The sequence below is a fragment of the Ursus maritimus genome, unplaced genomic scaffold (genome assembly GCF_017311325.1).
Source record: "Ursus maritimus isolate PB19 unplaced genomic scaffold, ASM1731132v1 scaffold_30, whole genome shotgun sequence".
NCBI lineage: Eukaryota > Metazoa > Chordata > Mammalia > Carnivora > Ursidae > Ursus > Ursus maritimus.
The window spans coordinates 1,579,831-1,596,941 of NW_024425564.1; the positions used below are offsets into that span (position 1 = coordinate 1,579,831).

Here is a 17,111-nt window from a genome sequence, read left to right on the forward strand (position 1 = left end):
ATAAATAAAATCTTTTTAAAAAAAAGTAAGCTCCACAACCAATGTGGGGCTTGAACTCACAACACTGAGATCAAGAGTCACATGCTTTACCCACTGAGCCAGCCAGGCGCCCCCAGACTAGGCCCCTTCAATGTCGCCAGCCGACAAAGATTCATTTACTTTGCTCTCTCTTTCAATCTTCAAACTTTTTTCTGCATCACATCATTCTCTAATTATCTAATTCAATTCAAATCAGAAAATATTTGTTGTCAACCTACCATATACTCGATTGTGAACACGGGAACGACCTTCATGTAAAGCTCCGTGACTGGTACCACAGATAGATACAGAAGTAAGCGTGGCTCTGTGTCCATGTGAATCAGTGTGTGTACGTGCGTCCCCGAGCTCTGACCCCTGACAAGGTGCAGAAGCAGTGACGCCGCAGTAGCAATAGAGCCCATCCAGGGCTCGGATGTAGTTTTTAAAAACCTTTCCTCAGGGGGCGCCTGGGTGGCTCAGTCATTAAGCATCTGGGATCGAGCCCCGCATTGGGCTCCCTGATGCACTGGGAAGCCTGCTTCTCCCTCTCCCACTCCCCCTGCTTGTGTTCCGTCTCTTGCTGGCTGTCTCTCTCTCTGTCAAATAAATAAATAAAATCTTTAAAAAAACAAAAACAAAAACAAAAAACCTTTCTTTAATGAAAGAAACCAAGGTCCCTTGGAGCAGTCAGTGGTTGATTGCAGGGCTGGGAAGGGAGCCTGGAGCATCTTGTGGTGGCAAAAAGTAAGAAAGTGCTCAGGAGGGGCGCCTGGGTGGCTCAGTGCATTAAGGGTCTGCCTTCGGCTCAGGTCATGGTCCCAGGGTCCTGGGATTGAGTCCTGCATCGGGCTCCCTGCTCAGTGGGGAGCCTGCTTCTCCTTCTCCCTCCCTCACCCCCTACCCGCCTCGTGCACACACACTCTCTCTCTCACTTGTTCTCTCGCAAATAAATAAATAAAATCTTAAAAAAAAAAAAGTGCTCAGGAAAGGACGGGGGTTCATGGAAAGGACCCAAGAACCAACCTGAGAGCACTTCCAATGACCAAAGCTGGAGCAGTTAGAGGCAAAAATAAGTAACAATGGGATTGGATTTTACAGCCCGTGAAGTAAAATAATCTGGACCCACGAGTCCATATAGATAGAAATCATGGCAGAAACACATGACCTCCTCAACTGAGGGTCTAGATGACTGGAAATACAAAGATTTCAAACTTCAGTTGGGTGGATTTGAATAATGACACTTGGTGGTAACTGAAACCAAAACCCCCTTGTAGTGGACAAGTCCTGGCACAGAGGGTAAAGTCCTGGCGCTAGCCTTATCTCTGCCACGTAAGTCTTGTCACCCTAAACGCTTATAACATGCGGATAAGACCATTTCCTTTTGGGCGTCTGGCTGGCTCAGTCCGAGTGTGTGACCCTTGATCTCGGGGTCATGAGTTCAAGCCTCATGTTTTGTGTAGAGATAACTTAAAAAAGGAAAAGAAAAAAAAAAGAAAAGAAAAGAAAATAGGGGCGCCTGAGTGGCTCGGTTGGTTAAGCAACTGCCTTTGGCTCTGGTCATGATCCCAGGGTCCTGGGATCGAGCCCCGCATTGGGCTCCCTACCTCTCCCTCTCCCTGCTGCTCCCCCTGCTTGTGCTCTCTCTCTCTCTGTGTCAAATAAATAAATAAAATCTTAAAAAAAGAAAAAAGACCATTTCCCTTGCCTATCTCACGTTTTTCCAAAGAAACAAAACATATAAAAGGGAAGTTAAATGCAAAAAACAAAGCAAATCCGTATTTGCGATATATTTAGTGCTGTGTTTTTCACATTTTTGTGCTTTGTATTGGTGACTTTGCTGTTTAAAACAGCCCCAGCTGTGGTGACGCAGTGTCCCTAAGTGACATGCCTCACGGAGAAAGCACGTGTGTTAGATAAGCTTCCCTCAGACGTGCCTTACAAGGCTGTTGGCCATGCGTTCAATGTGAATGAGTTACTGTATACATTAAATCAGATGTCTTTAAACAGAAACACACATAGAATGTTGGTGACCGGAGGCTCACACGAACTTAACCCTGTGTTCACCTAGGAGCGGCGGCTGAGTGTTCACGGCGACTTCATAGGACACAGCTCCTGTGAAAAAGGAGAGTTGACAGTATTTAGAAGCACCTTCCGTATGTCGGGCCCACCCTATGCCTTCTTGACAGGGTCTCAAATATTCCTTACAACATCCTAGGAAAAAGGTTATTGTGAAACGAGAGAGGGAGACAAACCATAAGAGACTCTTCATCATCAGAAACAAACTGAGGGCTGCTGGAGGGGCGGGGGTGGGGGGATGGGTAATTGGGTGACGGACACTGGGGAGGGAATGTGTTGTAATGAGCACAGAAGAATGATGAATCACAGACCTGCGCCCCTGAAACAAATACATTATATGTTAATTAATTGAATTTAAATTTTAAAAAATAAATTAAAAAAAAAAAAGGGTTTTGTCTTGAGTTTCTGCCAGTCACAGAAGCGTTGAGTTGGCCGGCTCTTCTGCCGTGTTCTCGCCCCGGACAGATGTCGCATTAGCTGCATACTTTGTGGTCACATTTTTTTTCAAGGAGGCCAATAATTTTCCCCGATGACTAGATTCTGTCCTTGCCAATTTCAAAGAGAAAATACTTACTGAAAATACTTACTCACTTGAAATTTGTTCCCAAATTTCCTACAATTTTTATGATGAAAAAGGTCAAACATACAGAAAAGTTGAAAAAACAGTAGAATGAACATTCCTAAATTCTTTGAAGACTTGTCATATGAGAAAGTGATCAGATTCATGCAGAGTCTAAGAACAGAGCTAGGACCAAGGAGAGGACGGTAGCAGAAGACAAACTTCAGCTTGAAACAAGGAAGAATGTTCTGTCTTGCAAGGCGGGGGTGGGGGGGCTCCCAGCTAAGGTAGAAAGCATAGGGACAGAGATGTGGTGGAGCAGATCCCTAGACCAGATAGGACGAAGGTCTAGACAGCAGCTCAAGTGTACAAGGCTACAACCACTGTTTTGTCTGAGTTCTAGAATCGGCCCAGCATTGTTTTCATAGCGGGTGTGTGGTATTTTGGCCACCGCATGTGTTAACTCAGCATTTGAGGGTGGATCTGAGTGCCCAGCATCCATTTGTAATGCGGTTTCTCTGGGAAGATGGGTTGAATTTCAAACAAACGATACACAAACAAACTTTTGAAACATGACCCTATAAAAGCTGGAGAATTGTCTGTTCTTCTTCTTCCTTGTCCTTAAACTCCTTGGAGCGTCCCGGCTGTGCCCTCCTCCAGCCACTGTTCTGGGATTTGGGGACGAGGTCTGTGGTTGCCTTATTAAATGATGATTTTCTAAACTTCAGATTCCAACGTGCATTTGACCAGACGGGAAGGAAGAAGACCGGAGATCTGCCCCGCCCCCACCCGCCCACTGGAGTCCGATGTTCCCAGCCCAGCTCCATGATTTTGTCCGAAGTAAATGCCTGGGATGATAGATAACTCCCGCCTCACAGAGGACCTGACCTGACACCTTCAGCCCACATTCTCTTTGGCCTCCAGTAGCTATTTGTATCTGTAGGATGCAGACAACAGATTTTTGTGCTGGGTTACAATTCATTTTAGCATTTGATGATGTATCTTCTTGTCTGTTCTCCAGACGTTCCACGTGCCTTACTCTTGCTTTTTCCGAAGATGGTAAGCCTCGGCCTTACATCTGCCCCTAACCTGCTCATCTTTTAGAATCTGTAAAACCAAGGGCAGTGGCAGGGTGGTATAGAAGGAAAGGCCCTAAACGTGGAGACAGATAAACTTAGAATTCTACTCTCTGCCATTTCCCAGCCATGTGACCTTGGTAAATTATTTAATCCCTGAGTCTTGGTTTTCTCATTTCTGAAAGGGAAATGATTATACACTTGTAAAGCGTCTGTCACATACTAGGCACCCAATAAATGGTCAGCCTCCCAAATGAGCCCGTGCTGCATGACACCATTTAAATGAATTCTGGAACAGGCAAAACTAATTTATAGCGACAGAAAGTAGATCAGTGGTTGCCTGGGGCTGGCGGGGGTGGGACGGACAGGTTGACTGCAGAGGACCAAGGGAAACTTTGAGGGTGGTGGAAGTGTTCCATACCTTGATTGTGACAGTGTTTACACAGGTGTGTACCTTTGTCAAAATACATCCAATCATGCACTTAAAATGGGTGCTATTGGGGCGCCTGGGTGGCTCAGTCGGTTAAGCGGAGATCGAGCCCCACATCGGGCTCCCTGCTCAGCTGGGGAGTGTGCTTCTCCCTCTCCCTCTGGCCCTGCTCATGCTCTCTCTCTCGCTCACTCTCTCAAATACATAAATAAAATCTTTAAAAAATTAAATTAAATTAAAAGGGTGCTATTTAGAGTATGTAAATGATCCCTCAGTAAAGTTGGTATAAAGAAAGAAGTTCAGGGGCGCCTGGGTGGCTCAGTTGGTTAAGTGTCAAACTCTAGATTTCCGCTCGGGTTGTGATTTCAGGGTCGTGGGATCAAGCCTGGGATCGAGCCCTGCGTCAGGCTCCACACTCAGCAAAGAGTCTGCTTGTCTCTCTCCCTTTGCTCTGCTCCTCACTCAGGTTCTATCTCTCTCTCTCTCAAATAAATGAATAAAATCTTTTAAAAAAAAAGTTCCTTCCTTTCCTTCCTCCATCAATGAAAATGTATTAGATTCAGAAACACATTCCAGGGGTGCCTGGACGGCTCAGCTGGTTGAATGTCCCACTCCCGGTTTTGGTTCAGGTCATGATCTCATGGATCCTGGGATCAAGCCCTGTCTCGAGCTCCTCCCTCTGCTGCTGCCCCTCCTTGTGTTCTCTCTTTCTCTCTGCCAAATAAATAAACAAAATCTTTTTAAAATATTTATTTATTTATTTATTTGAGAGAGAGAGATAGCGAGAGAGGAAACACAAGCACGGGGAGCTGGAGAGGGAGACACAGGCTCCCCGCTGAGCAGGGAGCCCGATGCAGGGCTCGATCCCAGGACCCCGGGATCATGACCTGAGCCGAAGGCAGACGCTCAACGACTGAGCCACGCAGGTGCCCCTGATTTCAAATCTCTTTTTCTTTTCAAATCTCTCTCACTTTTTAAAAAAATATTTATTTGTTTGTTTATTTATTTATTTATTTATTTGAGAGAGAGAGTGGGGGGTGGGGCAGAGGGAAAGAGAGAAAGAAACTTAAGCAGACTCCCCACCGAGCTCAGAGCCCCACGGTCTCAGCCTCCCCAGAGATCAATCCCACCCTGAGATCGCGAACTGAGCCAAAACCAAGAGTTGGTGGGGCACCCGGGCACTCAGTCGGTTGAGGATCTGACTTTGGCTCAGGTCATGATCCCAGGGTCCTGGGATGGAGCCCCGCATCGGGCTCGCTGCTCAGCGGGGAGCCTGCTTCTCCCTCTCCCTCTGCCGTTCCCCCTGCTTGTGCTCTCTCTGTGTCAAATAAGTGAATAAAATCTTTAAAAAAACAAAAACAAAAACAAAAACAAAAAAACCCCAAGAGTTGGATGCTTGACAGACCGAGCCACCCAGGAGCCCCTCAAATCTCTCTTTTTAACTGACTTGTATTATGAAGTTGGAAGGACATACGTGTCACAAGGGGTGTGAAGGCAGACAGACGCTGGCACCAAGGCACAGTGAAAGTATGCGTAAAGTACCACACATTTCCCCAAAATCACCAACTTAAAAGGGAAAAGTATTTTTCTGGTGAAATAAAAGCAATGAGGGCTTAGAGAATGGAGCGGCCTGAGGGAGCCTGTCACGTGTGTCTACTCACCTGCCTCCTTGCCACTTCATCCTCCATCTTGTCCCACGGCTCCTCTGTTCCTCTGGGGGTGGGGGCACACCGGATGTCTCATAAGGAATTTTCCAGGAATCTGCTCATTGGGCATAAATGTGTTATGTGTCCTCAGGTAGCTGCAAGGAAATCTGAAGAATTTAGTCTTTCTTCTTAAGGAAGGCCATATTGGGGCATCTGGCTGGCTCAGTTGATGGAGCGTGTGACTCTCAATCTCGAGGTCATGAGTTCAAGCCCCACGTTGGGCAGACAGCCTCCTTTAAAAATAATAATAAAAAATTTTTTAATTGGGGTGCCTGGGTGACTCAGATGATTGGGCGTCTGCCTTCGGCTCAGGTCATGATCTCTAGGTCCTGGGATCAAGCCCCATGTTGGGCTCCCAGCTCGGCAGGCAGGCTGCTTCTCCCTCTCCCTCTCCCTCTCCCCCTGCTTGTACATTCTCTCTTTCTCTCTAATGAATAAATAAAATCTTTAAAAATTTTTTTAAATAAAATTAAAAATATAGGGACGCCAGGGTGGCTCAGTCATTAAGCATCTGCCTTGGGCTTGGGTCATGATTTGGGGGTCCTGGGATCGAGCCCTGCATCGGGCTCCCAGCTCAGCACAGAGCCTGCTTCTCCCTCTGCCTCTGCTCCTTCCCCCAACTTGTGCTCTCACTCTCAAATAAATAATCTTTTTTTAAAATTTTAAAATTAAAAATATATATATATTGGGGCACCTGGGTGACTCAGTCAGTTATGCGTCTGCCTTTAGCGGAGGTCATGATCTCAGGGTCCTGGAATTGAGCCCCATGTCTCGCTCCCTACTCAGCAGGGAGTCTGCTTCTCCCTCTGCCCACCCTTAACCCTTCATGCTCTCTTTCTCTCTCAAATAAATAAATAAAATCTTAAAAAATTACTTGTAATGCAAAACATACTTGAATGTTTAATAATTATCTTTAAAAGCAATTTTAAGTGAATAAAAGCTCTTTGCCAAGCAAGGTCCATGTTTTGAACTTCCAGCTGTGAAGCAGCCACCATATAAAGCAGATCATATTAAATGTTAATCACTTTAGCTCTACCTAATTAAATATTTAGCCTCACAAAGATCTGAGAGAAAGTTAAAAAGGTTGGAACTTGATTTAATGTATACAGTATTTTGAATCCTGCTCGTTCCTCCCTGGATGATTCAATCTACTTATGTAATCTAGTATTTTACCTCTTGGAACCTCCAAGGTGCAAGACCATCCCCAAAATCATTATTGTCACAATCCACAATCATCATATTGCCATCACAGCTAATATTTATTAGAAGCTTACCTGTGCTAGGCTCGTGCTTTACATGCAGATTCTTATCTGCTCCTTAACAACAGCTGTATGAGGTAGGTGCTATTATTCTTCATTTTAGAGTCTAGAAGCTAGAAAGGTTAGTGACTTAAGAAGTAAGAAGAAGAAGAAAGAAGAAGAAGAAGAAGAAGAAGAAGAAGAAGAAGAAGAAGGGAGAAGAGAGAGAAAGAGGAGGAGGGAGAAGGGGGAAGAAAGGTTAAGTAACTTGGACGAATGTCACATAACTAGTAGGTGCCAGATCCCAGATCTGAAAGCAGACTAACTCAGGTTAAACCCCTTGCTCCTAACCTTCCTTCTAATTTTTGCCTAAGCCTGCTTAGTTCACTTAAATTTGGTATAAACTGACTTTTTTTTGTTGGGACTTATTTTGGTCTTCCCCTTCGGTAGTATAGTTGTCCAAAGAATGCCTGGGCAACAAGAAGACTATACGTCAAGGAATAGGGAAACAAGGTATGAATAATTAAGAAGTTAATTAACAAAAATTTTTAAAAAGTAAAAAGCCAACCTCCATGATTGTCAGTATGAGTGGAGTGGACGGTGAAGAATGCTTGGAGTTATTTAACAATAGTGGGTCCTCCTCTCAAGACTGGAAAGGCTTTAGATAAAAGTGAAGAGGTGAGGGCATCCCAGAACAGATGAATGCCTCTGCAGAAAGCAGAATGTCTGAAAGTGCTAGGTGAGTGGGAGCTATGTGGGGATTATCCAAATAGGGTTTGGAAAAAGAGAGAGGAGAGTGGATAGTAACTAAATGCCAGGCATACATTTATACACTTGATGTCTTACTCAGACTTTGGCGAGTTTTAGCCCTGATAACAGGAAATCTTTTGAATACTCTGAGGTTGAATTTGGGTCATTTCATCTCTTTCTTCTTTTATCTGCTTGCACGACCCTCTGTCAGTCCTATTTATGTTTCATTTTCCTATCTGTAAAAGGGAATAATGCTTGTTCTCTGGGTTTCTCCTAGTCATCAAAAATACGAGAAGTTAGACCATAGTACACAAACAAAAGGAAAAATGTATTTTACAAGTTTCCTCAAAAGTCTATGAAAATACACTAGGCACATCTTTATAAAACAAGCACCATGAAAGCTTCATGAAACATTTAGAATTCATTACGATTGCGCTAACAGATCCTGGAACCTCATTTCTCTTTAAGTGGTAGGAACTTGAAAATATTAAAATGGGATGCGTAGGCTTTCAATTACTTAGGCCACTGGCGATTCAATTTATGGATTACATAGAATTTTAATTTACTCATTTCACACGTTGTATCAACTCTACATGAAGTTTAAAAGGACAAAGGATGAAAGTGGAATTGGCCAGCTTCCGTGTTATTTCCACGGTGGGGCACTGAGAGTGGGGGGATTTCCTTTGAGACAAGACTCGGTGCAGCCAATAATTGCTAGTACTGCCGTGACTGGTCAAAGGCTGATGAAAAGCGTGAATACAACGTGAAAACTCTGATTAAAAATCAACGCACCTCCCACCCTCGTTTACAGGGAGGAATTTTCCTCTCTCTCCCGCCCTCACGAAGGGGCTGAGACAGCATCTGGCATCATTAATACTAACATCTTGTTTCGCGATTCCTCTTCACCGGCACTCTTAGCACACACCACTTCTTACGAATCAGGATTCTCTGGTACTTTTCTGCATTTTTACATGAACGTCGGCTTGAGGATCTGGGGGCTGATTTTTTCACCAGCTGTAAGAACCGCGATCTGGACCCCTCCCCCGAACTAAGCCGAGCTCTCCCCAGTTTTATTCCAGGCCTGTGACACCTCCACTTCCTCGAGTGAAACCGCCGTGACTCACATCTTGCAGAGCCTTCGCCCCTCACGCGCCCCCCAACACAAAGCCCCGAGGACCCAACGCGAGCCCACAGCGCCTCGTGAACCCGCCCAAGCCGACTTGGAGGTCTCGGGTCTGAGTACACAGAAGGACCACCCTCGTCGGCATCCCCCCTCCACAGTCCTCACATCCGCCAGCGCGCCGGCCTGCCCGGTCTCCGCCCTGCACACCGACGCCCGCCGTCTCTGCGCAACTTGTTATGCTGCAGCTCGAGCCCTGACCCAAAAACCTCCGAGAAACACAGAGCCCAGAGCCGCCCTCAGGCGGCAACTTTTGATGGCTTTGTTATTGTTGGGTTTGAATCGATACGCCCCTCCCCCCATCCTTTCCTCCTCGCCGCTCGACACCCAGCTCCCGCCTCCCCTCACGCCCCGCGCCCCTCCCCCTCCATTTTGGCGCTTTTTCCTTCCCGCCACGTCGTGGCGGCGTAGAGACCATTCTGACCGCGAAGGCGGGCGGGGGCGTGGGCGGGCGCTCCCCGTTATGCAGATCAGGCGTTCCTGGTTGGCTGGAGACGGGCCGGCGGGGCGCAGGGCCGGGAGCGAGGCGACGGAGGGGCGCGGGCGGGGGCTCGAGGGGAGTCGCCCTGTCCGCCGCTTCCCCCACCCCCTCTCCTCCCTCCTCTGGCCCGGCAGCCGGGTTCTCGCCCAGCTGGCCTCCTTGAGAGGCTCTGCCCCATCCCCGCCGCCTGGGCTGCGCCCGCGCGCCACGGGTGACACGTCCGGCTGCGCCGCCGTGTGAGCCTTTACGCCGTTGGTGGTTGATGGCGTGAGCGAATGTTGCGTCGCCGCGCAGGCCGCCGCGCTGCGCGGGCGTGGCGCCGGCCGACTTTGCCAGCGGCGCGGTCGGATGCGGAGCTCGCACGCGCCAATGCCTCCCCCAGCCGCCACTGCCTGGCTGCCGCACGGGTCCAGCCGCCACCGCACGCCAGTCGTCCTCCAACTCTCGCTGCGCAGCCGCACGCGAAGCACCGCAGCCTCGTAGCTCCCAGTTGACAGCACACCGGCACAACCCAGCCCCAGCTCCCTGCTGCAGCTCTTCCAGACACAGCTCCTACGCCGACACCCTGGAGGTTGGGATGCTCTTTGTCCAAATCATGCCTAGCTTGCCCACCTGCGCGCCGCGCTCCCTGCAGCGACCTGCACGCCAACAAGCTGGCGCCCGGTAGCACCCCCAACGCAGCCCGGGATGGCGAGGCGGCTGGACCCCTAGGGTGGGAAGCTGGGGCTGCGAGCCGCACTAGTCCCCTGTGTCTCCCCTTCCTAGGGAAGGAGAAGGAGCCCTGGAGTCGCAGTACCAGGTGGGCCCGCTACTGGGCAGCGGCGGCTTCGGCTCAGTCTACCTCAGGCATCCGTGTCGCGGACAACTTGCCGGTGAGCTGGGCGCCCCTCCGTGGGGAGGGGCGCGCTGGCAGAGAGGCGCCCGGGTCTGCTTTGGCCCGGCGAGAGGATCTCATGGAACTGTTTGGGGGTTTTCAGGTGGCCATCAAGCACGTGGAGAAGGACCGGATTTGCGACTGGGAGAGCTGGTGAGTGCCCTGGAAGGAGCGACCCCAGGGATGGGTGGGGTGAGGGCACCCTCGACACCCACTAACCGCAGCCCCCCCGCCCGCCCCTGCAGCCCAATGGCACCCGAGTGCCCATGGAAGTGGTCCTGCTGAAGAAGGTGAGCTCGGGCTTCTCCGGCGTCATTAGGCTCCTGGACTGGTTCGGGAGGTCCCGACAGTTTCGTCTTGATCCTGGAGAGGTCGAGCCGGTGCAAGACCTCTTCGACTTTATCACTGGAAAGGTGCCCTGCAGGAGGAGCTGGCCCGCAGCTTCTTCTGGCAGGTGCTGGAGGCGGCACATTTCTGCACAACTGCGGGGTGCTCCACCGCGACATCAAGGACGCAGAACATCCTCATCGACTTCAATCGCCTGCGGAGCTCAAGCTCATCGACTTTCGGGTCGGGGCGCTGCTCAAGGACACCGTCTACACGGACTCGATGGTGAGCCAGGCCTGGGAGGGAAGGCTGCCGGGGGGAGCTGCCCAGGTGACTTGGCCTTTGCCTGGAGGCCTCGGCCGGCTTCCCTCTCCGGCCCTTTGTAAAGGTCATCGGGCCGTCTGGCTCGGATGCTGGCAGAGGAGTGGGGCGAAGGGAGAGCTTCCCAGCTGGTAGAGCCGAGATTTCCAGCCAGCTGAACCTCATGTTTCTGGCATGATTTTATTTTTGCTAGTGGAATTCAGTGGGTTCCAAGCTTTCTCGCGATGAATAAGAGGTTAGTGAACGGGCCGTAGCCCAATTTTTGAAGTCTGACCCAGTTTCCCCGCCAGTTAAGGATGGGAGGGGGTAAGGGAGGAGAGAGCGCAGGAGAGATGAAAATTGATGTCGGGTTTTGTAATTTTTGTTTTGTGTCCTAAAGGAGTTTTCTGTAAGGTTAGTTTTTAGAGCTGCAGTTTTCTCCCTTTGATCTAGGACCGGATAAAAGGAATAGAAACAGTAGTTTCACTAAATAATTTATTTTGTTGGGCTTTTCTTTATTTTTGGCGTTGCCAGGGTGAGGGAGTCGGGAATGAATGTTGGAAATAAGATCTCTTGCTGGTTTGAAAATTAGTTGGGTGTCTCCACAGAAGAGATAGAAAACCTATCCTAGGGAGGGGCTTGGAGCGGGTTCTTCAGAAAAGATGGAATTGAGAGCCTGAGATCAAAGCAAAGGAGGGTGGGTCATCATCTGAGCAACTAACCTAACAAACGACAGCCTTCAAAACTTGTGACTGGGGCTTGTGGTTTGTGTTTATTCTGCTTGGGAGGACGCTGGGTTGGGCTGCATTTTTTCTTGTATTTACCAGTTAATGGCTGGCCGGGTCCCTCCTTGTTTTTCCTTCGAGTCTTTGCTGCCCCCTGGTGAGCACAAGCGGGATGGCCACCCACTTTTTTTTTTACAACCCAAAGTTTGTAAACAGGAATCACGTGGTCTGAAACCCGCTCTGCAGCTCTACCTTTCCAGTGAGGGGAAGAGAGAGGGTGTGGGCCTGCCTCTGCACGCATAGGGTGGGGAGGAAGGCCCTCCCAGAGGGCACGCTGACTTAAGATACAGGGTATTGTGTAGGGCCCTGGACGAGGATCGTGTGTGAGAAGACTCGCACCCAGGCTCCTGGGCCACCTTAATGCGGTTTAAGGATAGTCTGTGGGATACCTCCCTTGATTGTGTGCAGACATTCATCCCTTCATCCCATGTGTGGGTGGTCCTGCCACATACAGGCCTCAGACTTTGGGTTTGTGGCCGGCCCCTGTTTGTTTCTTGGAGCAGTTTGTAAAGAATTTCGGTTTAAGGGTCTGGACCGGTAGGGAGGCGAGGTGGGTAATGCTTGGGTTGGAGAGATGCTGTAGCCATCGAACCAACTCCTTTTTAGCCTAGGGGAAATGGAGTTAGTCAGCTCCTGTCCTGGGAGAAGGTGTGGTGTCGTGTTTTGTTTTGTTTTAAGGAGTCACTCAGTATAGCTACGGAGTATGTGAGTTGCTTTGTTTTATTTTTGCTAAAAGCTGTGTTTTCCCTTTTCTATTCCCCAGGCTGGACAGGGACCGAGTGTATAGTCCTCCCGAGTGGATCCGCTACCATCGCTACCACGGCAGGTCGCGGCCGTCTGGTCCCTGGGGATCCTGCTGTATGATATGGTCTGTGGAGATATTCCTTTCGAGCACGATGAAGAGATCATCAGAGGCCAAGTTTTCTTCAGGCAGAGGGTCTCTTCAGGTAACTTTTGGGAAGCCCCTTGAGGAGAGCGGGAGTCACAAGGCTAGTCCCTCAGGGGACAGTCTCTGATTTAGAAGAGTTCCACCTCTCTGGGGGATCACAGGGTCCTAGGCCAATGAATCTGAGAGCTGGCCCTCAGGAATTGAATGGTTTACACTGACCATTCTTTGAGAGGTCAGGAAGAGCAAGTGTGAGAATATTAAGAAGAAAAAGACCGTTTAGTTTCACTGAAAGTTTTTTTTTTTTTTTTTTTTTAAAAGTACCAACAGCCTCTGATCCTCTCAATCCTGGCTGTTTTGCCAGGGAATGAAAGAAGTTGGGGTTCTTTGAGCCTTCTCCTTTAAGGCAGACTCTCTAAATATTTGGCGGTTCCAGTGACCCATTGTGGGTGGTGTTCATATTTTTAGTTGTACGGAATTGACCTCACCTCTTCATGCTCAATTATGTATCATCCAAAATCCCTTGTCATCATTCTTCCTATTTCTAGTGAGTGGGTGTCGTGGGAAAGGCCCTGGCTATTGAAGTTTGAAAACCACAGGTTTAAGAGGGAGCTGTTTTTTTTTTTTTTTTTAGCTGAAAGCAGATTGGAGGATCAGATCTTAGTTAATAACCTTCCTATTGAAAGAATAAAAGAGTTCTAGAAGGTTCCTGGCTCTCTCTTGGACTACAGACTTGTGGGCCCCTGGGAAGCAAATTAGCAAGAATTTTTGCATTGCAAAACAAGTTGAGTCATTCATAACTTCTGTCTGCCGCTTTCTGCAGAGTGTCAGCATCTCATTAGATGGTGTTGGCCCTGAGACCATCAGACTCGGCCATCCTTGAAGAAATCCAGAACCATCCATGGATGCAAGATGTCCTCCTGCCCCAGGGAAAGCAGCCAGAGATCCATCTGCACAGCTGTCACCAGGGCCCAGCAAATAGCAGCTTTTTCTGGCAGGTTCTCCTCCCCGTCAGACCCTCGAGGGAGGAGGCTTCCTTTTCCACTTTTGAGTACCAGTGACACTTCTCGCCAAGCAGGACAGTGCTTGATAACAGGAACAACATTTACAACTCATTCCAGACCCCAGGTCTGGAGGTTGCCTCCCAACAGAGGGGGAAGAGACTCCACTCCAGGTGTCCTAGGCCTCAACTCCTCCTTCTCACAGACGCCAGCATTGCTGCCTCTGCAAACTCCCAGGGGTGGGGGGTGGGGGGTGAACCCTGCCATGGAACTGTTCCCCTTCATCACGAGTTCTGCTGAATGCCGCGAGGGTCGGGTAGGGAAAACGGGTTGGGGTGGGATAGGACTAGCACCATTTAAGTCCCTGGTCACCTCTTCCGATCTTCTGAGTGCCTTCTGTGGGGACTCCGGCTGTGCTGGGAGAAATACTTGAACTTGCCTCTTTTACCTGCTGCTTCTCCAAAATCTGCCTGGGTTTGGTTCCCTATTTTTCTCCTGTCCCCTCCCCATCCTTCATATGAAAGGTGCCATGGAAGAGGCTACAGGGCCAAACGCTGAGCCACCTGCCCTTTTTTTCTGCCTCCCTTTAGTAAAACCTGAAGTGAACTGGTCTTCCTTTTTGGTTTTCTTTCTAACTGTTTCAAAGCCAAGACCTCACACACACACACACACACACACACAAATGCACAAACAATGCAAACCGCAGAAAAACTGTAAATGTGTGTACAGTTGGCACGTAGTACAAAAGGATCAGGAAGTTGATCTAATCTTTTTAATTTTGCCTTTAAGTTATTTTACCTGTTTTTGTTTTTTTTGGGTTTTTTTTTGTTTTGTTTTGTTTTTTGTTTTTGAGAAGATGCGCATTCTAACCTGGAGGTCAACGTTATGTATTTATTTATTTATTTATTTGGTTCCCTTCCTGCTCCGAGCCCACAGCTGCTGCCATAGTTTCTTTTCCTCCTTTCCCTCCCTCTGACTTGGGGACCTTTCGGGAGGGCTCGCTCTGTTCGTGGGGTGGGGTGACGGACTCAGGCGGGGACAGCCGCTGCAGCTCCCCTCGCAGCTGCGTGGGGCCCTCCCGACTTCGCTCGAGCGGGCCCGGGAGGGGCATCGCTGACTGGTGTATATAGGATAGATGTATGAAAAGAGTTCTGGATGGTGTGCCTTCCGGATCCTCTCTGGGGCTGTTTTGAGCAGTAAGCCTGCTGGTTTTATCTGAGTGGAAATACTGTACAGGGGAATAAAAGAGATCTTTATTTTTTTTTATACTTCGTTTTTGAATAAAAACCTTTGTCTTAACTTCTGGCTTGTAAGTGGTGTCCATATGAGGCATACGCTCATTTATTGAACGCTTGGGAGTGCCTACGGAGCTTGAAGCCCAAATCTGGTTTCCTTCAACAGGACTCCTGGGATGGCCACCTTCTTGAGCTAAATGTGCCCGGGCAGGGGGGATCCTGGTGGACAAAATTTGGCCCAAGGGGAAAATCTGTTGCCCCATGAGCTGTGCTAACATAGCAAGGTGATCCCCTGGTCACGCTAGTCACATGTCCTGGGACAGCCAGCTGTGACTAGGGGCAGTGGAACTACGGAACATTTCCATCGCTGTGGAAAGTTCTGTTGACTGGGATACCCAGAGAGAGCAAACGGCTCTACTGCAAAACTGATAGTGGGCGCCTTCTTCAGTCTTCTTTCCCACCAGCAGAACGTTTTGGCACATCCTCCCCAACGTGTCAGGCTTACTGAAAAACCAGATACCTGTATTACTCTCAGTTCTGATTCAAGTTCCCTTCACCTTTAGCGTGGGGTTGAGTCATTAATAGCAGATGGGTGGAAATGTTTTTGACCTAAGCAGACCTGGGTTTTCCCCTCCCGTGGGCTTTGCACAGCTTGTAATGGGAGTGGAGAAGTGTAAACGTTAGCTCGCCGTCTTCTTATGCTTGTGCTGGGATTCGTATTTTTAGTCTGTGGTTTCTCTGCAGGAATCTGTTGAAGGCCCTTGTTCTTTGTGAGAGTTTATTTTTAAATTTTTTTAGTTGACCTACCCCTAATGTGGGGCTCGAACTCCCGAGACCAAGAGTCGCACGCCTACGGATCCAGCCAGCCAGGGGCCCCTGTGAGGGTTTAGTTAAACTGACGGCGGAATCTACAATCCACTTAGTGCACAGGGAGCACGCTGATGGAGCGTGGATTGCTGGTAATTTGCATATAAGTATTAGTAAATGTTGGTTTCTTTCTTCTAAATAAGCCTCAGCAGCAGTTCTAACATTCTTCCTTTCCTCCGGTCATCGGCGCGTCCTCCTCTCTGCGCACACACACCCTTGGGACAGCGGCTCAGAGGCTGTGTTGGCAGGTTGCGGGAGGGGCCGGGTCACAATACTTCTCACTTGTCCACCCTTAAGCTTGGACTGGATGCCAAACCCCAGGCAGGAGAGAAAGGGAAGGATTTCTCTGTTTGGGGGTTGATTTCGAGCTCCTTTTTTCTCCCACCCCCACCCAAGCGCGCTGCACAAACCCTGACTCCTAGTCTCGAGTCTCGTGGAACACGAGTGTTGTATGCCTCATCCTTTCCAGTAAAGTTGCACTTGAACACTTAAAAGTTGCTCCAAAGTTCTAACGAAATCTTGCAAAGCCCCACCCATTTCTCCCTTGAAGTGAATTTCTGGCAGTTTCCCCATCCTCTTATGAGACTGCTAGGGGTGATGGAAGACAGTGTCTCTTTGAAGAAATACATATTGTGCTCCTATTGGGTGCAGGATATGAGGGGTTGTATGGCAATTGGGTGAAAGCAAATTTAGTCTCTTCTCACCGTGCAGCTGACAATCTAGTGTGGAAAGGGAGTCGATGACTAATATTACTATGGTCACAGGAATGGGGGTGGGGAGCGGTGGTTATGAGCACGCTGCGGACTCAGTCTTAAGCTTTGATTCTTACCACCACTGCCTGGATCCCTTTGACAGTTGGCCACGATGCCCTGAGACTCACTCTCTAAATTGAGATATTCCTTGATTGGATTTTTAGGAAGATAGAATTAAATAAGGGTGTACTACTTGAAAACAAACACACTATCACCTCTGGCTTAGGGATGCGTATAGGCTGTGGTAAAAGTACTGAGCGAACAGTGGGCAATAAATTCCCAGAGTCAGGATGTGGTCGTGTACCCCCTGGGGAGGAGGAGGTGGGGGCTATGATTTGGGGATGGGTATCCACACAGGGCAATGCTTTATTTCAGAGGCTAGATGGTAGAGACTAAGGTGTTAGCGTGTCTTCCTTTATCTCAGTAGCTCTATAAAGCCCAACTGCTTGAACTCACCACCCTGAGATCAACGATGGCATGCTCCACTGACTAAGCCTGCCAGGCACCCCTGTGTTATTCTTTTTTTTTTTTTTTTTTTAAAGATTTTATTTATTTATTTGACAGACACAC

The 17,111-nt window shown here is 48.8% G+C and overlaps 1 pseudogene; it reads left to right on the forward strand.

The window, feature by feature from the left end:
- The first annotated feature begins 7,825 nt into the window (after positions 1–7,825).
- LOC121106025 lies at positions 7,826–13,747 on the forward strand (annotated as a pseudogene).
- The last annotated feature ends 3,364 nt before the right edge of the window (positions 13,748–17,111 follow it).